Genomic DNA, 27,050 nt, shown 5'->3' on the forward strand with positions numbered 1-27,050 from the left:
GAATAATGCCTTTCACTCACAGACTTAGAGAATGAATTTATGGTTGACAAGAGGAAGAATGGGGGTAAGGGATAGTTAGAGAGTTTGGGGTGGACATGTATACTCTGCTACATTTAAAATGAGTAACCAAGAAGGTCCTACTGTATAGCGCATGGAACTCTGCTCAATGTTATGTGGCAGCCTGGATGGGAGGGGAGTTTGGGGAAGAATAAACATGTATACATGTATAACTGAGTCCCTTTGTTGTCCACCTGAAAGTATCACAACATTGCTAGTTGGCCATACGCCAATGTGAAATAAAGAGTTTAAAAGAAAAAAAAATCATCGAAGAAAAAATACATTCAGTAGACAGACGGAGATCAAGTCAACAGCTTTATTACTAGGAAAAGCTGAAGAAACGAAAATGTTCTAAATATGCGGCCAGAGAGAGCTTTTTAATACTGCTGCCTGAAAGGAACTTGTAACATCCCTCCAAAAAACCTTCAGGCTTCCCCCATTTGCCACAGAGTGGATGAAAGCCCAGAATGGCCCCTCGCCGCAGGGTCTGAAAGAAGAGAAGAGGGAGGAGCTGAGTGGAGAATATTCAGGTTTTCTCCAAACTCACTGACAAAAGACAGAGAGGGTAAAGGATGGTCAGAGAGGCCAGGAGTACTTTTAGCTGACATTCCTCCACGTGAAAATATTGAACAACTTGCAGAAACATGGGTGGACCTAGAGAGTAGTTGACTAGGCAGCCAGCTATGTCTGTTGTGCTTTGGTTTGGTGGTTATGATTTTAAAGAACTGATTCCCTTCTATTTTTCTGTTCTCATCTCTGGACCTCAATTTCCTCATCTGCCCTCTGTACCCACAAGGCTGCAAGGCTGCCTTGAGATATAGGCTGCCTTGAGATATAGGCTGAGATAAAAGGCTGCCTTGATCCAGTGAGATATGGTGTCAACTACAAAGCGCTGTGTAAATCTTGCGTCTGATGAGCCTGACAATCACGGGTGTGAACTTTTCCTACTACCACTGAATGGCAACTCATCACAGACTTGAGCAGTTGTTGGCAAAGTTAGGGTAGTCCTTATAAGTCCTTATAAGTCTGGAAAGTGGAAACATCTCACCATTGGAATGAAAGTTCCTCTTTGGTCTCCAAATAGAATTTTAAAAAATGGAAATAAAAAGTTAGACCAAATTAAGCCAATGAACATATGAAAGGATGCTCAGTGTCACTAATCTCCAGGGAAATGCAAATCAAAATAACAGTGAGATGTCACCTTAAACCCACTAAGATGGCTACCATAACAAGTGTTGGCGAGGATGTGGAGACATTGCAATCCTTATACCCTGTTGATGGGAAGGAAAAATAATGCAGCCATTATGGAAAATGGTGTGGTGGTTTCTCAAAGAACTTAAAATAGAATTACCATCTGAACTAGAGATTCTACTCCTGGTTGTAGAAACAGAAGAACTGAAGGCAAGATCTTGAAGAGATATTTGCACACCCATGTTCATAGCAGCATCATTTACAATAGCTGAAAAGTGGAAGTAGTCCAAAAAGTCCACTTGATGAAAGGATATGCAAAATGAGGTATGTACATATAATGAGATGTTTTTTCAGTCTTAAGAAGAAAGGAAGGCTGTCATGTGCTATGATATGAATGAATTCTGAAGACATTATGCTGAGTGAAATAAACCAGTCACAAAAGGACAAATACTGTGTGATTCCGCTTATGTGAGTTAACTAGAGTAGTCAAATTGATAGAAACAGAGTAGAATGGTGGTTGCCAGGGGCTGGAGGGAGGGGAAAATGGGCAGTTGTCGTTTACTAGGTAAAGAGTTTAAGTTCTGCAAGATGGAAAAAGTTCTGGAGACTGGTTATTTAACCATGTAAAGGCACTTCTTGCCTGGGAAATCCCGTGGACATGGGAGCCTGCCGGGCTACAGTCCATGGGGGTCACAAGAGTCAGACATGACTTAGCAACTAACAACAACAACAGAAGCACCAAATGCCACTGAGCTGAACATTTGTAAACCATCAAGATTGCAAAATTCATGGTAGACAGTTTTCCCAGATCACTGCAGATTGTGCCTGCAGCCATGAAATTAAAAGACACTTACTCCTTGGAAGGAAAGTTATGACCAACCTAGACAGTATATTGAAAAGCAGAGACATTACTTTGTCAACAAAGATCAGTCTAGTCAAGGCTATGGTTTTTCCAGTGGTCATGTATGGATGTGAGAGTTGGACTATAAAGAAAGCTGAGCGGGAAAAAAAAAAAAAGAAAGAAAGCTGAGCACAGAAGAATTGATGCTTTTGAACTATGGTGTTGGAGAAGACTCTTGAGAGTCCCTTGAACTGCAAGGAGATCCAACCAGTCCATCCTAAAGGAGATCAGTCCTGAATATTCATTGGAAGGACTGATGCTGAAGCTGAAACTCCAATACTTTGGCCACCTGATGTGAAGAGCTGACTCATTAGAAAAGACCCTGATGCTGGGAAAGATTGAAGGCGGGAGGAGAAGGGGATGACAGAGGATGAGATAGTTGTATGGCATCACGGACTCAATGGACACGAGTTTGGGTGGACTCTGGGAGTTGGTGATGGACAGGGAGGCCTGGCATGCTGTGGTTCATGGGGTTGCAAAGAGTTGGACACGACTGAGCGTCTGAACTACCGACTGACAGACCATGATAAAACTTTTTAAATTAAAGTTTGCAGTGCTGGGTGGTACAGAGTGAAATAGGCACTCACCCTCACCACATGAACAGTCGATGGGACTTCAAAAGGACTTACATCCTGTGGATGGTGGTTTGGTAACATCTATCAGAATGAATGGCAGAAGAGGGAGGAGGGTCAGAGGAACATTATCAGGGAGGTGGTCTTTGGGACCTAAAAGAAGGGCCGTTATATAATAGAACCAGGTGGGACCCCAAGAACAGTAGTAGAGTCAGTGTTCAGAGACTGCCCACCCTCTGCCTAGTGGGTGATTTTTGCAGCCAACATTAGGAAATGGAGTTAACCATCACTCTCAGTTGGGTGACCCATTCCCCTGTAAAGTCCTCTACTTGCTGTCCTCCTGGTCATCAGGTAAAGCTTTCTTATCTGCTGATCATTTTGATAGAAGTGTCATCTACCTATGCCCAAGATTTTATTAAGCCCATCCGTATCGGCTTCCCATGTAGCTCAGTTGGTTAAGACTCTGCCTGCAATGCAAGAGACCCGGATTCAGTTCCTGGGGTGGGGGAAGATCCCCTGGAGAAGGAAATGGCAACCCACTCCAGTATTCTTGCCCAAGAAATCCTATGGACAGAGGAGCCTGGCAGGCTACAGTCCATGGGGTTGCAAGAGTCGGACACGAGTTAGCGGCTAAACCACCAACCATCCATTTCAGGCACAGCTGGTTAACCAGCAAATAATCTCAACATTTTAGTGGCTTAACACAATAAAACAATATCTTTCTTATACAAGCTTCAGTGCAGATGTTCCTGGTGGGATAGCATTCCTGGGCAGTTCTCCTCCAAGTGGTGACCCAGAGATCCAGGTTTCTTGTATCTGGCGGCTTGGCTATGCCTTGAGGCAGTAGTCGCCAACCTTTTTTGGCCCCAGGGACTGGTTTCACGGGAGACAGTTTTTTCACAGACCAGGAGGGTCGGGGCACGGGGGCTGGTTTCAGGATGATTCTTGTAAGAAGCATGCAACCTAGATCTCTTGCATATGCAATTCACAGTAGGGTTTGCACTCCTGTGAGACTCCAGTGCTTCCGCTGATCTGACAGGAGGAGCTCAGGCAGTGAAGCAAGCGAAGGGGAGCGGCTGTAAATACAGATAAAGCTTTGGTCTCTTGCCTGCTTGCCGCTCACCTCTTGCTGTACAGTCCAGTTCCTAAGAGGTCTGTGGCCCAGGGATTGTGGAACCCTGCCGGAAGGCCCCTGCAGGGTCTTCCACTGGAGCCTCTGCATTCAACCAGACAGCAAGATAGGAGAGAGGGCAAGGAAATTGCATGGGTCACTTTAGGGGCCAGGCTTGGAAGCAGCAAACATCATTTCCACTTTCTGCCAAGAGGCAGGAAGTTCAGGGCAGGGCAACTCCAGTTCTTGTCTTTTTCTCCTCTGCTCTGTGTTGACACTGCCCTCAAAGTGGTCATCCTCACGGCTACAAGACGGCTGCCAGCTGAATCCGGGGAATTGGTTGTTCGTGTTGAAAAAGAGAGAGGGAAAAGACGTTTCTCTTTTCCACGAAGCCCTGAGCAAATCTCTCCTCACATCTCACTGATATGAAGTGGCTTAGGACTGCGCAATCCTGAAACAGTCAATGACAGAGGAACTACTATGAATGGGTATAAAGTCACTGCATAATCAACACTCAAGGGAGACAGTCAACAACGGTGACTCCTGGCGGGTTTGGACCAGACTGTGGAAAATCTTCAATCTCAGCCTCAGGAACCTGTATGTAAAATAAAAGACATGAGAAATCACTGACTGTTCTTCCAGCAAGGGAGTAGTCAGATCTAAGTTCAGGGCCTGATTATTTGGGTGTGTTGACTGGAAATAGCCAAGCAGAAGGGAGTGGATGAGGAGGAACCATGTGCCTATTGCCACCAAGGTTGTCTTCTCCCTGCATCAAAAGTGGCTCCCAGGAGAGCAGTAGCTCGACTCCGTCACAGCAGGTGGAGATGACATGAGGCATGAAGCCAGTGGGAGTGGAAAGGAGAGTTTTGATGGAAGAAACATTCCACCAAGAACCAACAGGATGACAGTAAACAGGGAAAGAAAGCTTTTCAATGATTCTGCAGTTATAGATTTGGGTGATTTTAATGTGTAGGGCCATGAACAGAAATATGGTCATCCAGGAGAGTCAGTGAGGGGATTTTAGTCTGTAAATCACATGGATGATCTATATAAAATCATCCATTATAAAACAAAATAATGTTAATAGAAAAACAAAATAAATATAAAATATAAAACAAAAACCAAAAATATAAAACAAAACCATGTTAAACATTAACAATATAAAAACAAAACAAATATGTTATAACAAAATAATGTGAATATTTTATATAAATATAAAAACAAAATAAATACAAAATATGTAAACAAAATATAAATATAAAACAATGTTAATAATAAAGCAAGAATAATCAATAATAAAATTAGCATGTATTGAGCAAGTTAATATGTGTCAATATTTCCTAATGTACTTAGTTAATATTTGCTAAGATGCCTATTGTTCTGATACACATGTATGCATTCATTTATTCCTTACAACAATCCTATTTTTATCCCCATTCAGTAGAGGAAGAGCCTGAGGACCACAGTGGTAAAAGTACACAATTGAAGGTCATGTAACTGGTAAGCAGATAAGGTAGGATCAAACTGAGTCCATCTGACTCCAGACACTCTTCTTTCAGTCATTGTAAGAGCTAATATTTAAGCATCTACTATGTGATGGTAGATGAGAATAGAGAATACCCATGGACAGAGGAATCTGGCAAGCTGCAGTCCATGGGGTCGCAAAGTCAGACACGACTGCACACACGTGATGGTTCTCTCCTACAGTCTCTTTAATCCTTGAGAGTCAACCTATAAACTGGATTTCATAGATGAGGATGCTGAGGCACAGAAAGGATAAGAGACTTGCCCAGAGCAACACAGCTAGTAAGTGGCAGAGGTGGGATTCAAACTGCAGCTGGCATAGCTCTAAAACATGGGTTCTTTCCATGATGCCATGAAAAAGAGAAATGTATGGCACCCCACTCCAGTACTCTTGCCTGGAAAATCCCATGGATGGAGGAGCCTGGTAGGCTGCAGTCCATGGGGTCGCTAAGAGTCGGACATGACTGAGCGACTTCCCTTTCACTTTTCACTTTCATGCATTGGAGAAGGAAATGGCAACCCACTCCAGTGTTTTTTCCTGGAGAATCCCAGGGATGGGGGAGCTTGGTAGGCTGCCGTCTATGGGGTCGCACAGAGTCGAACACGACTGAAGCGATTTAGCAGCAGCATCCTGGGACTGGGTTTCCCTGGTAGCTCAGATGGTAAAGAATCTGCCTATGTGGGACACCCAGATTCACTACCTTAGTTGAGAAGATCCTCCAGAGAAGGAGATGGCTACCAAATCCAGCATTTTTGCCTGGAGAATCCAAGGACAGAGGAGCCTGGCAGGCTATAATCCATGGGGTTGCAAAGAGTTGGACACGACTAAAGCGACTTAACACATAAGTTGCTTACGTGTTAAGCACCTATCCTAGGACCACCCCTATCTTATCAATGACATTTTAAACTTCTACACTGGGGACCAAATATCACACATCTAGGGTACACCCCGGAGAAGGCAATGGCACCCCACTCCAGTACTCTTGCCTGGAAAATCCCATGGACAGAGGAGCCTGGTGGGCTGCAGTCCATGGGGTCGCAAAGAGTTGGACACAACTGAGCAACTTCGTTTCACTTTTCACTTTCATGCATTGGAGAAGGAACTGGCAACCCACTCCAGTGTTCTTGCCTGGAGAATCCCAGGGACGGGGGAAGCTGGTGGGCTTCTGTCTATGGGGTCGCACAGAGTCGGACACGACTGAGGCGACTTAGCAGCAGCAGCAGCAGCACGGTACACCCTTGTGAGTACAGGACCTGGTATGTGGATGTCCAAGACCAATAGAATTGTGAAGTCTCTGGAAATCTCTGCATAGAAAGAAAATCTTGAAGCTATGCTGGGAGGATCCTGACCAATGGAGGCATGAAGTTCAAGGAAGTTGAAGGGTGGGGTCAGACAGTCCTGAGTCCCATTGCATTTGCTGGGCAGCCTTGGGCAAATTGCTTAATTTCTGAGCTTTAATGTCCTCATCTGTAAAATGGGGATAATAATAGCATAACCTCACTCTGGAAAACTATCTAATGAGGACTTCCTATTATTAGAGGAAGCAAGTAAACATTTGGCTCCCAGCCAGTAGAAGCAAACACTCATTACATAGTAGCAATGTTGCTATGATTGTTGTTATTGCTATTATTTCTACAAGAGGATGTGGAAGGCAAACAGCCCATGCCTCCGGGAGAAGGATTCTGCAGCTTATCTTTTACAATATTCCTGCCCCTTTGAAGCCTCCATGCAGCAGCTGCCTTGGCCTCCAAGTTTCACAGGCAGGATCTCCACAAACCTAATTGACCAAGGCCAGCTGCTGCTCCTGGAAGAAAGGAAGAGGGGAGGAGGAGGATGGGAAAGAGGAGGTGGGAGGGCCTGCCTACCCAAGAACCCTTCCCTAGGCCCTTCCCAGATCCTACCAGCTCTGCAGCGTGGCCCCAGCACCGGCTCAGGCCATACTTCCTGCCCAGTCACGTGGTTTGTATTTCAAAATGTAACCAGCAGCTGTTGGCAGCTGGTTCCAGCTATGAATACCATGACCAAGAAATGAGGGAGCTGTGAGGTCAGTGCTGGCCCTGGAGCAGCTGCTTCCCTCTCCACATGGGTGGGGAGTCAGCAGATGGAGGGAGCCCAGCCCTGAGAACCACCACACAGGGTGCTGGCTACCCCAGGGCGGGGGCTCTCAGATCTTCCAGATGGAGACCCCCCAATGCAGTCCGTCGGGGCTCAGACTCTGGCTTACTCACCAAGAAGCAGCAGCTTCCCCTCAGCAGCCATTGCCCCCAGAGAGTTCTGGAATCCGAGGAGTGTCCATGTGCTTAGTCATGCAACATTAGAGCCGGCAAAGCCCTTAATCCAACCGTCCCGTTTTATAGGCAAAGAAACTGAGGCCCAGAGGGGTGAACTGACTAGTCTAAGATGGCCCGATGAGTCAGCGCAGGGCTGGGGCAGGAACTCTTGCTGAAAACAGTGAGCCTGGGGCTTTTCCATTACTCAAAACCACAGAGCCCGCCCCGGCACCCTTACCTAAAAAGGGCCGGATCCTGGGGTCCAGTCGGGACCTGCGACCCCAACCCAAGTGCCCCACACTTTTGAAAAAAAGGCTTGCTGAACACAGATGTTGGGCAAACGTACTGGCAAAGAAAAATGTATTTTGACAGGGAAACACACTCACCCTCCAGTGCAAAATGAAGAATCGAATTCCCCAAGCAGAAGTCCTCTTACAGATGAGCAGCACCTGCACACACGTGTGGACGCACAGAAAAAAGACTGGAAGGAAAAGTAAAACAGACTTACTTCTGGGAGGCCGGGCTGTGAATGTTCTTCATGTGTCTCTTGTCTTATCCGTATTTTTCTATTTTCTTACTGTGAGAGTGTTTATTTCTATTACAACAGCATTAAAAGGATACACAATAAACAGCCAGGTGCCCAGGTCCCCAGTCATCCACATTCAGCCAGGCTTGGCTTGTAGAAGATTCCAGAACAGGCTGCACCTATTGCATAAGGTGGGGCCGTTTTCTTCTCTGGGGAAGACTAAGTAAGCTCGGGCCTGAGGGCAGCAGGCATGGTGTGGCTCTGCTCAGCTGGAGCAGCAGCTCTGGCTCAGGGCACCCCCGGGTCCTCTGGTGTGCACCAGGGAGGGAGGGCCAGCTCCAGACCCCAGCCTCTCAGCTGGCTCTGCAGCGCACGTGCCAAAGGCCTCACGCGTGGAAAATGATCTGGCCCTTGTCTGGCTCTTCCCCACTCTCCAGAGCCAGACAAAGGCCAGATGGCCTCTGGGAAACTCTCCCAGTCTCAGCCACACCTTCCAGGAAACCTCATGGCAGTTTTGTCTTGTAGACACGCATCTCTCACTCACATTCTGTTGCCACTTGCCCACTACAACGCCAGTGTCCTGAAGACCAAGCCACCTTTCTGGGTTAGCCCGTGAGGGAGCCCTCCCAACCTCCATCTTGCTGAGTACAGCTTAGGTAGCGGTGGGTCTCCTCACAAGTACCACGGAGCTCAGAGACCATTTTGTTTAGAGAGAACACTGTCCCTGTGCCATGTGCCAAGTCAGGACTACGGTGCTCGCCCAGGGCCCTGGCTGGGCCCCTACCTCCTTGTTGCTGTTGTTCAGTCCCTAAGTCATGTCCGATCGTTTGAGACCCCACGGGCTGCAGCAAGCCAGGCTTCCCCGTCCTTCACTCTCTCCCAGAGTTTGCTCAGATTCATGTGCATTGAGTCAGTGATGCCATCCAACCATCTCATCCTCGGTCGTCCCCTTTTCCTCCTGCCCCCAATCCCTCCCAGCATCAGAGTCTTTTCCAGCAAGTCAGCTCTTCTCATCAGGTGGCCAAAGTATTGGAGCTTCAGCTTCAGCATCAGTCTTTAGATATCAGCTGATTGGTGCTTCCTCAAAGGGCCCAAGTACCAGAGGAAATGCCCTCATACACTGAAGGGGCACCTCCACGAGGACAGCTTCTCTTGTTCCGTAAAGGGTGGGTCTTACCACGTCTCCACACGGTGGTGGCAAACGCAGAGGGCACCCGAGCAACCAAGTCTGAGAGTGCGGGCTCAGCCCGTTTCCTGGGCCTGTTAGGAAGTTCCCAGAGTCTCAGCTACCTCTCTTGTAAAATGAGTCTCAGTGGTGCTGACAGCCTTCACTCATTCTTGGCCTCTCTACCTATGTGGTCAGCACACTGCCCTCGGGTACCCGCACACCGCTTGTTTTTGTGTGGCCTTCCAGCCAAGAATGGTTTCTACATCTTCAAATGGCTGGAAAAAATAAAAAGAAGAGTGCTATTTCATAATAGATGAAAATTATATGAAATTCAAATTGCAGTGTTCATAAATAAAGCTTCATGGGAACACAGCCACGCACTTTTATTTGCGTCTTTCCTGTGGCTGCTTTTGAGCTCCGACGGCAGAGATTGAGTAGTTACAACAGAGAACAGATGGCCCACAAAGACTGTTTACTATCTGACCCTGGCCCTGAAAAGAAAAAGGTTTGCCACTCCCTGATCTGAACAGTGTGGTACACAGAAGAATGTGAACAAGTATTCCTCTCTTCCCATCATCTTTTTAATACTCCCCACCGGGTACCTCTGGTCCTGTCCCAAAGAAAAGGAATATTGCTGTTTGGGCAAGATGATGGAGGGGGCACTCTCCTCACTGTGGATCTTCAGGCTTGAAGCTGGAAGATCAAGTTACAGAGACTGGATCTTCATTCTGCCACCAACTGGCTATGTGACCCAGGGAAAGTCACTTCACCTCTCTGAGCCTCAGTTTCCCTCACCTGTAAAGTGGGATAATGATAACAGCTCATGCTTACATTACTGCTTGCCGTGTGTCAGAGGCTGCTGCGTGGTGCCAATCACATAGATCACTGATTTAATTCTGACAGTTCTGTGAATAGGTACAATTGTCACCCCATTTGTGGGCAAAGAGAGCGGAGGCAATGGGAAGGTAGGTGAGCAACCCAGGTTCCGCAGCCAATCAGAAGTGGGGCCCAGAGATTGTGTGTGGGAGACAAAAACTCTTATAAGCCTTCAGGCTTCACACCCATCCTGGGAGATGCAGCTGAGATAAGGAACCTGTATGCTTTTCTCAACAAGTTCTAAGATGACATAAACATTTATCTTGAAAGAAAATGAAGGGAAAAACATTTCCAAATCTCTCGCCAATGGTGGCATGTCAGAGACTGTGGGAGCATCTTGGATAGAAGGAGATGTTCACGCCTGCCTGGGTGGTTCTAGTTCCTACCTCCACTGGGAGGAAGCAACCGGCTCTGCTCCCCAAGCCAGAGCGCTGAGCTATTGAGACCTGTTCCCAGCCCAGCCTTGATTGATAAACAGGAGTCACCTTTCTCCTCGGGTGATGGGGACGCTGTGGCACCTTTCTCACCCTGCTTGGGTCTCCACCCAGCCACTGCTCCCTGCCCCGATCTGGCGGGATCTTGGGGGAGGAACAGCCCCGGTTTCTCAGCTGTGAGTGCTGCGGAGGACGCACCTATTCTGTGGAAGCCTCCCCAGCTCTCCTTCCCACCCGGGCCCCAGCCCTCCCTCTGACCTCTCACTCCCGCATTAGCACTGGGGCAGGGAGGAGTGGCAAGGGCTGGGCAGGCTGTGTCTTGCCTTTTTGTCCAATTGATCCACGTGAAGGCTCTGGCTTGGCTGGGAAGGTGGGGAGCTGGCACTGAAAATACAGCACGTGTGCTAAAGGGTTAATCCCTTGAGCTCCACAGTTAAAATTCCTCTACCACTTCCTGGCCGTGGGACCTTGAGCAACTTACTTAACCTTTCTATGCCTGTTTTCTGAGGAGCAAAAGGGAGGATTCAATGACCTGCAAAGAGCTTGTGACAGTGCCTGGCATATATGAAGTGTTCAACAAACATGGGCTATGGTTATTTCTTTCTCTCTCAGCAACTTCTTCAGGATAAGGTACCTCAAGGATGCTACAAAGGGTTTTTTCCACATGCTTTCACAATGGGCTGTGCCATAATGCATCCTGATTCATCCAGTATATGTAGAGGACTTACAGTTGCCAGGCACTGTTCAGATCTGGAGAATGCAAGGGCCTTCCCTCGTGGCTCAGATGGTAAACAATCTGCCTGCAATAGGTCAGGAAGATTCCCTGGAGAAGGGGATGGCAACCCAGTCCAGTATTCTTGCCATGAACAGAGGAACCTGGCGGGCTGCAGTCCATGGGGTCGCAAAGAGTCGGACATGACTGAGCGACTAAGCACACACACAATGTGAGGGAGGGAGGACGGAGACATGCATGGGTAGAACACTGCAGCGGGGGTTGATGCTTTGAGACCCATGGGCCCTGGAGAGGGATCCTCTAAGGCTGGTGAACCTGAGACAGGAGAGGAGACAAGGGGCAGAGAAGACCTGTCAGAGGAGATAAACTTGAACTGAGTCCAGAGTCCTGGGAAGGCCTCGCAGGAGCCAGGTGAGCATTGCAGACCAGGGAACGGTGTTGAGAGGCACAGCTCAGCACGCCCCATCCACAGTTATCTCTGTGAGCCTCTGTGGAGACCCAGCTTAGAGCCTGATCTTAAGGACCAGGCGTGCTCCAGGGGGATGTGTGAAAGTTCCTCTTAGCGACTAACAATAAGGCCATGGCTGCCAGGTGTGGACAGGACAAGAGAGACACCCAGAGCCATGGCTGGGAGAGAAGAGAGGAAAAGGGAAAGTGCCAGGAGACTCAGGGCTGTTCCATCCCAAAGCTGCTCTGAGCGGCTCCCCCTGAACCCTGCTCACAGCCTTGGAGGCTCAGCAGGAATTGAGAGCAAAAAGGGACGGAAGAGAAGAAGGTCAACTTTCTCAGGCCCCACGTGAAGGGAAGAGAACCAGCTGGGTTGATGGGGAGAAGAGGGCGAACTCGTCCAGGGAGGGGCCATCCTGGCAGGCTGAGGCCAGGAAAGCCATCCTGGAGCCTCTGACCGTGGGCTGTCTCAACCCTGCCGTGACCGACTGTGGCCCCAGCACATCTGTCCTCCTTTTCCAATCCTCTGGCTCACCTGAGCCAGGCTTTCAGCTCAGCCCTGCTCAACACGGGCACTCATGGGCATCCGCACCTGACCTGGATAGGAGAGAAGCAGACGCTCTGCACCGTAGGCCAGTGTCTGCCGCCAACCCGCCGTGTGGCCCTGGGCAAGTGCCCACCCTCTCTGCTTTCTGTTTCCTTATCCTTATGTTGGGACCACACATTTTCTTTTCCTCCAGGTTTGCTAGGAGGAATTAGTACGATGTGAAAAAACACTCAAATACTTTACGTGGGAATGGTTGTGTCTTTGAGGTCTTCTCTGAAGGTGAGTGTCAGGGAGGGCAATCCAGTTCCCTGTTGCATCCAGTGCAGAGCATGTCAGGCCCGCTGGCAGCTGGTTCTGCCCCAGATGGGGAGAAGTGGGGGGGAATTCAGCCTTCAGCAGGTCTCCTCACCTGCTCCAGCCTTGTGGTCACTGAAACTGCCAGCGTGGTGAGAGCTCCAGAGACAAACCCAAAACCCATGAAGGTCGCGATACGGCGCCTGCTTCCCTCACCTACTCCAGCCCCCAGGACAGGTTGCTGGAATCACCTCCCCGGTAGCTATTGTGGCTTCTTCCTGATGAATACAAGTCCACTTCAGCCTGATGAGGCAGAGGTTTGAGCCAAAAGCTACATTTCTCATGACTCTGGCATCTGGAGTAGCTATGGGACACAGCTTTGGCCAAAAAGATACGAAGGTACTGGACTGAGACTCTGGAAACCTCCCAACAGGTTCCTCTGACATGTTGCCATCTGATCTTCCGCTACATACTGCCTGGGATGGGGAACCATTGCCTAGAATTTTAAAAGTCATTTTGCAACCACGAGGACACAATCCATATGCTGAGAATGGCTGAGCAAAAGCCCTGATGTCACCTTTGACCTGTCATGTAACTCTGGACCACCTGCTTCTGGAAATAATAAGTTCTTAATTGTTAAAGCCACCGTTCTCCCCCTTCCTGGGAAGAGGTTAAGGTGAGGAGATAGAGTCAGTTATTTACAGTCAAGCACAATTATAAAAAGCACAATTCGTGCTTTCCTCCAAAAACTAGGTCATCACTACCTTGAGCATCATCTGGGATCCCACAAAAGGCTTACCACACTGCTCTGTAAGAGTCCGTTATACATCCACTCTGCCCATCAGGTGCAGGCTCAGAGAAGGCATAGTGCACATTCTGTGTTGATCACAGCTGCATCCCCAGGGCATAACAGTTTCTGGCAAACATTAGCTTCTCCATGTGCCTTCTTGAATCAATGAATAGAAGTACACTTTAAAAATCTAATTCCAGGAGATGTAGCTAACTTGCCTTAGACCCAAGAACCATCATCTCTGGCCAATTGTGAAACCTCTGTTGGCGCATGTTTGAAAAAGTCAGGTTTTAGCATGGTTTGCCTAAAATACCCCAAGCTTTGTAAATAACCCTCTCAGCTCCCAAAGAACCACTGCCTTTTCCTAACCACCCACAGCTCATCATGGCTGCCCTTAACTTGCCACTACATGACCCAGAAGGCATCTCATGCAACCTCGCCTGCACATTCTGATGCCGAGTGCTCATCATAACTGAGAAAGGGCACACCCCACAACATATGGAGAGCTTGCTTGAATATACATAAATGTGTGTAGGGAAACAGTCACTGGCGTATCTGTCTGGTCATCTTCCTATCCTAAACATCTCAGATATATTTAGACTTGTACAATTACTTTCTTCAAGACCTCCGGAAGGTTCTAACAGTCTCCTCCTCTTCTTTCCTTTATTGTGACTTTCTCCTCCAAACCTGCTATTTTCACCATGTCCTCAAAACATTCACTCTTTTTCTGTTTTCAAGTTATCTAACTAGGGGATCCAGCTATATAACTTCTTTGTTTGCCTTTTTTTGGAAATGCGTGGGAGGTCCATATATAACTAATGGGAATGCAAAGTTCATATGTTTTCTACAAACTTGCAATTCATTTGTTCCAGATATTTGATGACAGTCCCTTGAAGAAAATCGTAATGATGCCACAGGACTGCCTGCTGAAAGCCCTCTCAGGTTCTTCTTTCTGGGTTCACACCCTGCCATGAAGTTTGAAGAGGGCCACACAACCTGAGATCCTTACTCTTCTTCCTCATCCACCTGCTGAATGGGGTGGACTCTAAGGACCTAGAGGAGGATGGAGCCGCAAGATGGAAGGAGCTGGGTCTCTTGAGCGGCTGCATGAATCAGAGACCTGTGGATCTTGCACTAGGCTGCCGCAAGAATAAGAAATAAATGTTACGGCACTGGTGCTTTGGAAGGGTATCTGCTATAGCATCCAGCATTATTTCAGGTTACTCTTTACTTCTCTATAGCCTTTTTTAGTCTGTTTATTCTAAAAAGCTATCCCAGTTTGATTTGCATTAGTTATTTACAACCCATGACTATACTGAATGTGGGCCTTTAGATCAATGGTTCCCAAGCTTGGCTGCGCAACAGAAGTAACTGAGAAGCTTTAAAAATTTTCCAGGGCTCAGGTCTCACCCCCAGAGGTTGTGATTCAATTGGTCAGTGGTGGAACCTGTCTTTGCTATTTTGAAAGAGCATCCCAGGTGATACTGAGGGAAACCAGAATTAAAAGCCATCATTTTAGAGCAAATGTTCTCCACATTGGGCATGCACCCACGTGAGAGACTTGTTCAAATACATATTTCTGGTTCCCATCCCCAGAGTTTCTGATTCAGTTGAGTCCCAGGTACAGTCTGGGAATTTTCATTTGTAATACATTCCTAAATGAGGCTGATACTGTTGCTTCTGGGACCACACTCTGAGAACTCTTGGTCCGGACTTTTTATTTATTTATTTATTTATTTATTTTTGGTTTGTTTTTTTTTGTTTTTGTTTTTTTTTTATTTTTAAATTTTATTTTTACTTTATTTTACTTTACAATACAATCACTGGTGTCATCCCTGGAAAATGCTAACCACTCAATAGTTGAGCACATAATTGAGTTGAAATGAAGATGTTTGTGCTGTGCTTTGTCACTCAGTCGTGTCTGACTCTTTGTGACCCGATGGAGCCCGTCAGGCTCCTCTGTCCATGGGGATTCTGAGTGGGTTGCCACACCCTCCTCCAGGGGATCTTCCCAACCCAGGGGTCGAACCCGGGTCTCCTGCATTGCAGGCAGACGCTTTAACCTCTGAGCTACCAGAGAAGCCCATCAATACTGAAGTGGGTCGCCTAGCCCATTCCTTCTCCAGGGGATCTTCCCAACCCAGGAATTGAACCAGGATCTCCTGCATTGCAGGAGGATTCTTTACCAGCTGAGCTACCAGGGAAGCCCAAAGATGTGTAGGCCTTTATACTTGATGACTCTACTTGCTTTGTTTTTAAGTAGATTCAGATTGAGTTTGCTTAGCTGTGCAATTCGACCAAGACGCTCACTCTGTAGGAACAGGAAGCGGGGAGATTGTTTGGGTGAGAAGGAATTGAATACTTGGCTTTGAGCTGGCATGTGGAAGCAAATATTTATCTAGTATCGTGTGTAATCGTGGCACTGTGTTGACCTCTCCCTCTTTTATCTTTAGGGAAGGGAGATTTCCGAGAGAGAGAGGGTCTTCTAGATTGACTGTAAGCAGTAGATCTCAATGAGATGGAGGCAGGAGGGTCTCTCAGTGAGCTAAAATAATACACACAAGCACACACACACACTGGATTTATAGGGAAAGTGGGAGAATTGGATTTGATATCTCGAGGAGGCACAAAATAAATGATGGGATGACGTCATAACGTCCTTGTTTCCAGGTATTGATGCCCCCTGTGTATTTTCCTCCTGTTGAATGTGAGCTGGACTTAGTCACTTGCTTCAGTGAATAGAATATAGTAAAAGTGATGGCTGCCACGTCTAAGATTAGATTACAAAGATTCTGGCTTCTGTCTTGCCAGCTTTATCTCGCTGTCTGTTTGCCTGTCCTGATGGAGTCCAGCTGCTGAGTTGTGAGCCGCTCTCTGATGAGGTCCACATGGCAAGAAACTGATGTCTCCGGCCAACAGCCAGCCAGGACCTGCAGCCTGCCAGCAGTCGTGTGAGTGAGTGACTCCTCCTCTCAAGACTTGAGAGGATGATATCCCTGGCTTTATCTTGATTGCACCTTGTGAGCAACCCTAAGTCAGAGGTACCCTGCTAAACCATGCTTATATTCTGGACCCACCAAGAAACTGGGATATAATGTTTGTTGTTTTAAAATAAGTATAGGGATAACTTGTAATAGATAGCTAATTTGTAATAGACGGCTAATAATTTGCAGTAGATACCCAGTCAGCTCTTTCTGGACGATAGGGTATATAGAAACACTAGTGAATTCTGTATTTAAGCTCCAGGTTATATGTTTGTTCTTATAAAATGAGTTCCATACTTGAAATCAATATTGTGTGGAACACCATGGTAATAGGTAAAGCTCTTTACATATTCCTAAATGATAGTGATGGCAAAACCATTGTGGGTACAGAAAGCAAATTCTATAAATGAAATGGGTATCTTTTCCCATGAGGACAAAACCTGGCCTTCTCCATAATAAAAGGGGTCCAATGTAATTATCGTGCAGCCAGGTAGCTGTCAATCCCGTGAGGAATGGTCCCACTTTAGAGGCTTATATCGGCTCCCTTTGTCTTGGCAGGGTGGTCTTAGCGGTGGTGATAGCTCAAACAGCTTTGGTAAGGGAACATCTATGTTGGACCCGTTATGCCAGCTACCCCTGCTGCCATGACCACTCTGCCTATGGAGCAAGCACAGGGTCATCTGGAAAAAGGACAGACATTCCTCAGACAGACTGTCCTGTCCATTTGCTTATTTGGAACCTTGTCTGCAGTAGCCCTTGGTGAGTATATTCACAGGACACAGATGTCTTTACCCTTTGTACCCATTCCCAGAGATCCACCTCTCCCCAGACCCCCTTTGTCACCAGTCTTCCAATCTGGCAAGAGCCAAAGTCTCTGCACTGCCCAAAGTTATACCTACTTGGATTTTCCATCACCACTATCTTTTAGGGCCACCCCTGAGCAGGTCTATAAGGAGTGCCATCTGCTTCTTGTTGGTGCCAGGATAGTGTGTAGATCCACCTATACATCTGGCCTGTCATCATCTTTGCTTCTTTAGCTGTGATAAACTTCTGTGCCGCCATACATTTGGCTGCAAGGAGAAAGAGTAAGGGCCATGGGGGTCTGAGCCATTTGCTTAGACAAGGCATTGCGTCTTCCAGACCACTGAGGCTTGCTGCTTTTCTTTCTGCATTCTCAGTGGGATGTTCAAACTACTCAGTGGGATGTTTTAATTTATTTTTTTCTGTGAACACTCTTTAGGATCTCCAGAGGTAGCCAGCCTGCACTACAGTCCAAACAATCACCATTGTCACCAGAGCAGCTAAAAAGGACAGTCACTGACCTCAAATCATAATCTCCTCCCTGTGTATTCCAGTCCATCCCCTGCCCCAACTGGCAATGATTTGAGTAATTGCTAGGACACTGCAAGACATAATAATCAGTTCCCCCCCGCCCCCAGCCTCAGCACACACACACATACACCTGATACATACACCTGTACTTATTAAGTGTAATAAGTACACTTAATAAGTGTACTTATTAAGTACACTTATATGTGTACTTAATAAATGTATCAGCAGCCCAGTCCCAGAATCTCATTTTGAGGGTCTGTGTCTGGTACCATTTACTGTAAGTGTCCTGGCAGGAAACAAAGGATGCTCTAACAAAGGGGATTGAAGAGAATGGAATGAAGACACTATAGACAAATGTGTGGCTGGGGTAGTGAAGCTCTCTGGGATTGGCAAGTAAAGAAGCTGCCACCACCCCTAGGTTTAAAGAGGAGAAGAATGGAATAGTTCTCAGACCCCAGTGGGGTCTCTCTGGCTGTAAGGGGGAGCTGGCTTCCGTTGGGAGCACAGCCATTGCCAACCCGAGGCCTGGCAGGGAGGTAGCTGGGGAAATAATCACCCTGGCCCCTCTCTCCTTGAACTTGTCTGCCATTGGCCAACTGATGAGAAGTCAGAAGGCAAGAGAGACATGGATGAAGCTTGTACATATCAGCCTCCAGGGTCACAGAAGCATGGGGAGAAGGGTGGCTGTGGACCTGGAAGGGCACACAGAGGCTACTCAGCATACGTCTAGTCCCACCGCAGATGAGCTATTCCTCCCAAGAAGGTAGGAAGGGAGCTGGCTTAACAGTTAGGAGGCTCCCGCCATCTCTGCCAAGTCCTCAGTTTCCTCATCTGTTAAAGGACACATCAGATTCGTTTCCATTCTTACCAAGCTACATACTTATCAGTACCTGCAGGGCTGAGGGCACAGACCAGGGAGTATTAGGGATGAATAAAGCCATGGGGTGATGTGGGTCAGGATTTTTGCTTGAAGATTTCAAAATAATTATTTCTTTAAAAATCCAGCATGAAACAGAATACAATGTCCCAATAAGTTGTTGAAATAAAATGAATTTCAGGAGGTTACATTGAAGTGACACCTCCATTCCTTGCTGGGGGACATGCATCACTCTTAGGGGCCACTGAGTGGGGTTTGGTGGAGAAATTGGGAAGCGTCAGATGATTCCAGAAAGCTCCTCCACACCTGACATTCAGAGCTTCTTGGATTAAACTTCTCCGGGCTCCTGAGTTTCATTCCCTGAGAACCTGGATTCATTTTTCAAATAGCCCTGAATAGTAAAGCTCTCCTTGGTATGAAGGTATGAAGCGCTCTCAAAAGTGTGCCTGAGTCTCTGAGACACCTCAAAACATCGCCCCTCACAGCCGCACCCAGAGCTATCTGGGAGGAATATGGTGTTGCTCTCTGTTGACCTCCTCACAATGGGCTGTACCCTGAAGGGCTGCTGGGTTCCTAGAGGATTGAGGACTAGGCTAAAATGCATGCAGAGTGAAAAGCAAAAGGATGCTGGCAGCTTGGAGTATCAAAGAGGGATTAAGAAAGGGAAGAAGCAGGGATAAGAGGTGGGAGCAGAGGAGAGCTTGGCAGTGTGTAGAGGGACTGTGAAAGTAACCATGGAGGTGCGGGGGACTTATCTTAGGACTCATACTGAATTTCACTGTTGTGGCAATAAAGCAAAAGCAAATAGACCCAACTCCATCTGGGCTACCGTTATTTATTGGCTCTGTGTTAGGCACTGTGCTAAGAAATAATGCAGACACTCAGATCAAGAGAGATGAGTCCATGGACTTGGCAGCACTTACATTCTAGGTGGGGGAGAAAAAAGAAAAGCAAGGAAGCAGACTGATACCTCAACTCAGATACCGATGGGTGCTGAGGGTACAGGAGGCTATAGGAACAGCAGGACCTAGCAAGCTCTCCCTGACAAGGGCCAGATGGTAGACAGCTTCAGCCTTATGGACCGTGTGTCCTCTGTTGCTGCCACACACACACAGTCTTCAACTCTGGTGATGCAACACAAAGGCAGCCGTAGGCAACCTGTGAATAAATAGGTGTGAACAGATTTGACCCTTGGACTATAAGCTGCCAAACCCTGGGATGGGCGCAAGCTTGGCGAGGGGGCCAGGTGGGAAGGCAGATAGAGGATGTTAAGCCAGGCACCCTGAGAACCTGAACGATGAGAAAGGACCAGTCATGGGTGGCCTGGGAGAAGAGCATTCCAGATAGAAGGATAAACACATGCGAACACCTTGGAATACAGAATGTCCCAAGGGTGAAATGAAGGCCACTGCATCTGGAGTATATTAAACAAGAGTGGGAAAAGAAGTTATGAGCAACCTAGATGGCATATTCAAAAGCAGAGACATTACTTGGCCGACTAAGGTCCGTCTAGTCAAGGCTATGGTTTTTCCTGTGGTCATGTATGGATGTGGGAGTTGGACGGTGAAGAAGGCTGAGCGCTGAAGAATTGATGCTTTTGAACTGTGGTGTTGGAGAAGACTCTTGAGAGTCCCTTGGACTGCAAGGAGATCCAACCAGTCCATTCTGAAGGAGATCAGCCCTGGGATTTCTTTGGAAGGAATGATGCTAAAGCTGAAACTCCAGTACTTTGGCCACCTCATAAGAAGAGTTGACTCATTGGAAAAAACTCTGATGCTGGGAGGGATTGAAGGCAGGAGGAGAAGCAGATGACAGAGGATGAGATGGCTGGATGGCATCATTGACTCGATGGACGTGAGTCTGAGTGAACTCTGGGAGATGGTGATGAACAGGGAGGCCTGGCGTGCTGCGATTCATGGGGTCGCAAAGAGTTGGACACTACTGAGCGACTGAACTGAACTGATGTCACCAAGATAGGGTGCCACCAAGTCTGGAGTTTTTCTACTTATGACAGGAAGCTACTGGAAGGTTTTAAACACAGTGATGAGTAGAAAGTCTTGTCTGTTGTCAGAGAGAGGAAGGAAAAGAGAAATTCCTTATTACAAAGCACCTGGCCATGGATTGACTCATAGAGGTAGCTAATACCTTTTTAGAGTTGGTTGCTAAAGCACTGTGCCTCCAAAGGGTCATCAAATCCTAAAATAGAAAGGAGTTTAGGTTTCCCTATAGCTCAGACAGTAAAGAATCTGCCTTCAATGCAGGAGACCCAGGGTTGATCCCTGGGTCAGGAAGATCCTCTGGAGAAGGAAATGCCAATCCACTCCAGTACTCTTGCCTGGAGAATCTCGTGAAGAGAGGAGCCTGTGGGCTACAGTCCACGGGGTCGCAAAGAGTCAGACACTACGTTCAGAGCAACTAACACACACGTAGACACAAGCTGGCATATCTCCCACATTTTACAGGTAAGTGTATTGAAACCCAGAGAGATTAGTTGCTTTGCTCAAGATCACTCAGTAAGTTGGCTGCAGAGCTGGGACTGGAACCTGGAGAGAGAAGCTTGGCCTGATAATAAAGCAGTCATTGCGGCAATGGCAGCATGACTCTGGATCCAGTAAGGTGATGTCACTTGGCCACATCGGCACACCCAGCCTCACAGGGACTCAATGAGAGGGTTCCAGGGAGAAAAGCCTGGGAAGAAAAGAGTTCCAGGGGCAAGGGACCGAGCAGCGGCCTTGAGTGGACAGAGGAAATCTTGGGCATGCCCATTCTCGCAGTGGCTGTTGGCTGAAGAATCCTGAGCGTGGGACTCCACTGGAAGAGGCCAGAGGCGGACAGGAGGACAACGGCAGGCACCAAACGGAAACAAGGGCTTCTTTCTGAGAACATCTCATAGAGCCCCAAGAAAGGTCAGAAACACTCGAGGGATATTTCAAGGAAAGCTGAAGCATGTAACAGCAGGTGAGACCAGTGAAATGCGATTTATTGCCGTCAGCAGCCTCCCATTTTTGCCACCCTATCTGGTGTGCTCTCAGGAAACACAAGTCATGTTTCAGAGTTACCTGAGAATATATGGACCCATATCCTAGTCCATTCAGCAAATAGACTAGCACCAAATTAAGTGTCTACCTACTGCCTCCAACACATTGGTTTTTCTTGGAGCTGGTACACCTACTGTCAATGACCCTAGATTCATGCCAAAGGCAAGCTTTGGCAACCTAGTGCATGGCCCTGGGCAGAATGGTGAGAGATGGAAGGTCACATCTCTCGTGTGGAATACAGCACAGCTGGGGAGCAGTGGGTGGAGGGTGTGGGTTCAGGATTTTGAAGTCAGATCTCAGGATATGGGGCTCCTCCCCAAGCAGGGAGGTGGGTCTCATCGGGTCAAGACAGGGCAGCATTCAGCCTTCCTCTCCTTCCTGGGCGAGGGCCTCTGTCCCTCCTCTTGCACAGCAAAGTTACTTTTCTATTTTTAGGGGATTAAAAAGTGCTATGAAATGTACTTTCCAATTTTAGGGCTCTCGCCCAGGCTCTATTTCTAGTGACCAACTGGAAAAATATCTCTCATTCTGCATGTACATATTTGAAATCTGGCCAGTAGCTTCTGAGTCCACTCCTTGGAGGGGGTTTTATAAGAGAGAATCAGTCCCAAACAATGTCTTCAGGAGAATGTCAGCCTACATTTTGCAGAGAAGACGTGAACCTCTGTGGCATCAACCCTGCTACCTTCAGCCATGGGGAAATTTGAAAAGAGTTTTGTTTCAAAGATTCATCAACAGCCTTGTGGCTTTCTGTTGAGGAAGATACTGAGATTTAGGGATGTATAAGTAAGAAAAGTCGAAGTTCCAAAGAAAAAGAGCCACAGTCCTTTCACCACTTTCTCTCAATGGGTTCCATTTCTAACAGGAATTATGGACCGGGATCAGGGAGGGGCTTGGTGCTTTACTGTGAATAAAACTGCACATGAGGTGAGCTGAGTGGGCCTGAATTAGCTTCACCAGATAGGAGCTAAGTGCAGAAGAGAACCACGGAAACCAACACCAATTGAAACATCAGGTGATCCTCACAGTGGGACTGTGACCAGTGCAGTGAAAGGGGGTCAGCTCCATTGGTCCAATAGAACAGTAACGAAGCTGGCTGCATTTGACGTGGCTGGGGAATGCTTTTGGAGGGTCTAAGGCCTGACATTTTAAACTGGAACGCCTATGCTTGCTCCTTGGAAGAAAAGCAATGACAAACCTAGACAGCATATTAAAAGCAGAGACATCACTTTGCCAACAAAGGTCTGTATAGTCAAAGCTATGGTTTTTCCAGGAGTCATGTATGGATGTGAGAATTGGACCATAAAGAAGGCTGAGTGTCAAAGAAATTATGCTTTTGAACTGTGGTGTTGGAGAAGACTCTTGAAAGTACCTTGGGCTGCAAGGAGATCAAACCAGTCAACCCTAAAGGAAATCAATCCTGAATTTTCATTGGAAGGACTGATGCTAAAGCTGAAGCCACCTGATTTGAAGAGCTGACTCATTAGAAAAGACCCTGATGTTGGGAAAGATTGACAGCAGGAGAAGAGGACAGCAGAGGATGAGATGGCTGGATGGCACACTGACTCAATGGGCATGAGTTGAGCAAACTCTGGGAGATGGTGAAGGACAGGGAAGCCTGGCGTGCTGCAGTCCATGGGATCGCAGAGTCGGACACAACTGAGCAACTGAACAACAACTCTTGCAACCCCATGGACTATAGCCTGCCAGGCTTCATTGTCCACGGGATTTTCTAGGCAAGAATACTGGAGTGGGTTGCCATTCCTTTCTCCAGAGGATCTTCCTAACCCAAGGGACTGATACAGCATCTCTTGCATTGCAGGCAGATTCTTTACTACTGAGCCATCAGGGAAGCTCAGACACTCATGCACGCATGTGTGCTAAGTCGCTTCAGTTCATGTCGGACTCTGCGACCCTCTGGACTGTAGCCAGCCAGGCTCCTCTGCCCATGGGATTCTTCAGGCAAGAATACTGGGGTGGGTTGCCATGCCCTCCTCCAGGGGATCTTCCAGATGCAGGGATTGAACCCACATCTCTTACGTCTCCTGCATTGGCAGGCAGGATCTTTCCACTGCCACCTGGAAAGCCCACAGACACTCATACAAGACCTCAACTTGGCAGAAAGCCTCTGAGGATGCAGACTTAAGGAAGCCAAATTTTGGCAGCGTTCTAACAGAGACACCGATTTCCATACACAGCAGTGGTGGAGCCTTGGTACCCAGTTCCCCATGTACTCAGAGCGAGCAACTCTGTGTGGCAGCTGTGATGTCTGTGTTTAAGGTTGACGCTACTTGGGGATTCACTGGGGCAGCCCCAGAGAGGTGGTTTGGGCATATTTCCTCTATGGGGAGAACTCGACTCTCTGTTTTGCCTACAAAATCCACAGTTGCTCTTCACTTCCTGTTCTGCCTGAGCTACTAAGAACCGGCTCTGTGTTTCCAGCCAAGAACTGTAACTGCTCCACATGGAGGCAAACACGAGAGCCACAGCACTCTTAGAAATAAACAGGAGATGCCAAAGAAATTTCACACCGTATTGGGTACTTCAGGCTAAATCTTTTTTTTTTTTTTTTTGCCCTTTTTGGTTGTTAGGGGCATTTTGGTAGAAATGTTTGAAAATCCCTGGCTTCAGAAATAAGCCTGGATAAAAAAAGAAAGAAATGAAGACAGGAAGGAGGCAGGACAAAAGGAAAAAAGGCACAGAAAGACACCCCAAAGAAATATTAGTGCATGTAACTGCCTGCCTGAAAAAGGCTGAGACAGGGCTTCCCTGGTGGCCAGTGGGTAAGAATCCACTCGCCAGTTCAGGGGACACAGATTCAGTCCCTGGTCCAGGAAGATCCCACATGCCACGGAACAAATAAGCCCCGGCACCACAGCTACTGAGCCAGCACTCTAGAGCCCATGAGCTGCAACCAGGGAGTCTAAGCACCACAGCTACTGAAGCCTGCCTGCCTAGAGCCTGCACACCTCAACAAAGAGGAGACCCCACTCGCCACAACTAGAGAAAGCCTGTGCGCAGCAGCGAAGACCCAGTGTGGTCAAAAATAAATAAATAAATAAATCCTTATTAAAAAAAAAAAAAAAAAGACAGACATGCATCATCTCACGTGACCCTTGTGTCAACTTTGTGATGGTCCCATCTTACAGATATGAAAGTTGAGGCTGCAGCAGAGATGACGGGACTTGTGCAAGCATGTGCAGTGGAAGGCAGCAGGGGCCAGTGTTGAAGCCAAGCTGTCTCTCCAAGTCCTGTGCTCCTCCACCTCATCCCACAGTGGGTACCTTCTCTGTGTTCCTGTTGAGTAAAGAAGGGGAAGCTCAGAAAGCAAGAACCAGAGGGCATCTTTCCCACCTCCCTATCCCCTTAAAGTATCCCTTCCCCTTAAAGTTTATTCCCACCACCCCATCCAGGCCAGGGGACCCAGCAGGGCAGTATTACAGGGGGTTTCGGCTGGGCCTGCAGCTTCTGGTGTTGAAACCCTTCCACTGGGCGGCAGGCGCTGTTCACAGCCGGGTGAACACAACCAGGAGCACTGTTGGCTTGGGTTCAGCAGCTTCTTGTCTTCCTCCCTTGCCCAGCCCTCTCATTACTCAGTGTCACAATGGCCAGGGCCTCACAAACACACTGGGCTTTGTCTGCAGAGACACAAGTCAATGGAGCCTACAAATGGGAGTGGAGCTGCTGAGAAAACAGCACCTCCTTTGGGGATCATGAGAACCCAACATGGCCTGTGTTTGCAGGGCAACTTGAGGCCAGGCTGGGGGACGGCTGATGGGAGATCCAAGCTTTTGGGGGGTCTGTACTCAGAGCTGCTGTCCATGGGGAGTTAGAGCCCAATACTGCTTGTGAGTAGAAATGAGAAGACAGAAAGGGGATGATGGTGGGTGATGCTCCCAAAGAGTCCGGAACTTAATTGCTAGTAATCATAACTGTCATTTATTGAGCATTAACTATATGCCAGGCATTCCTGAGCGCTTTACAAACTTGTTCTATCTTCACTAAACCCCCCAAGATAAGTACTATTCTTATCCCTGTTTTTCAAATGAAGACCCTGAGGGTTAAGGCATTTGACCAAAGTCACACCAGTAGAGAAGGCAGAACACAGACGTGAGAACAGGTCCTGCAGATGACAAAAGCCAAATTTTATTAAGTCTTTGTTAAATACTCAGCCTTTTGAGTTCTACATGACTCACAAAATGAACAGACCTTCAGGAACAGGGTGAGTAGTGAATTAAAAGTCTTTTGTCTCTCCATAGTTGTCCAGTATGGGCTCCGATTCAGCCTGGATTCCCCAGGGGAGCTACTGACAAGTCTCCACGGTGTTCATTAAATGCCCATTGGGAGCACTGCCCAGCCCTGTCCAGGACCTGCAGGCTTGCCAAGCCTGTCAGCAGATTAACCTCATTCAAAGTAGATAAATACAGGAAACCTGACTGTTTGGATTGTCTTTATTTCCTTGTCCCTGTGATGCCAAGTCAGGATGGGTTAGTACTAGATCAGTGCTTCTTTTCAAAGTTGGGTCATGGTCTCCTCACCCCCCAAACCCTTTATCACTCTGCTGGAGATGGTGGAGTCTTCTCGTCACTGTTTGACTTTCCCTCCATACTCTGTTCTACCCATTCCTGTCCTGAGGATTATGTTTCTCACTTACAGAGGAGGAGTAAAAGAGATACAGAGGAAATATCCTGCTCCTTTGTCAACAAAGAATGCCAACTTAGAACCACCTTCCTTAGTATCAGTACAGCTCTTTGTCACTCAGCCAAGCCAGGAAGAGGCAGTGAGAGATGAATTTCACATATGATACATGCAAGAAGCCTAGTTTATGGATCTTTGAGTAAATGGTTCTGTGGAGCCAAGACTTAAAACTAGTTCACTGGGGTTACAACTATGCGGCCAAAGCAGATATTGCCAGTCAATCACTGACTCTGAATCACTCCTCTGAATCAGGATCTGGACTCTCAAATGCCTCAAGAGTGTGTTCCAGGCAGCCATTACCAATCAGAGCACATAAGATAAAACCTATTTTTAAATGTGAACCAGTCTATGGGCTCTTCGTGGGTAGGACCCCACCTTATAAAAGCATTTGTCTCTCCGCAGATGACACCACCCTTATGGCAGAAAATGAAGAGGAACTAAAAAGCCTCTTGATGAAAGTGAAAGAGGAGAGTGAAAATGTTGGCTTTAAAGCTCAACATTCAGAAAACAAAGATTATGGGATCTGGTCCTATCACTTCATGGGAAATAGATGGGGAAACAGTGGAAACAGTCTCAGACTTTATTTTGGGGGGGCTTCAAAATCACTGCAGATGGTGACTGCAGCCATGAAATTAAAAGACACTTACTCCTTGGAAGAAAAGTTATGACCAACCTAGAC

The sequence above is a fragment of the Capra hircus genome, chromosome 15, assembly GCF_001704415.2.
Source record: "Capra hircus breed San Clemente chromosome 15, ASM170441v1, whole genome shotgun sequence".
In the NCBI taxonomy this organism is placed as follows: Eukaryota; Metazoa; Chordata; class Mammalia; order Artiodactyla; family Bovidae; genus Capra; species Capra hircus.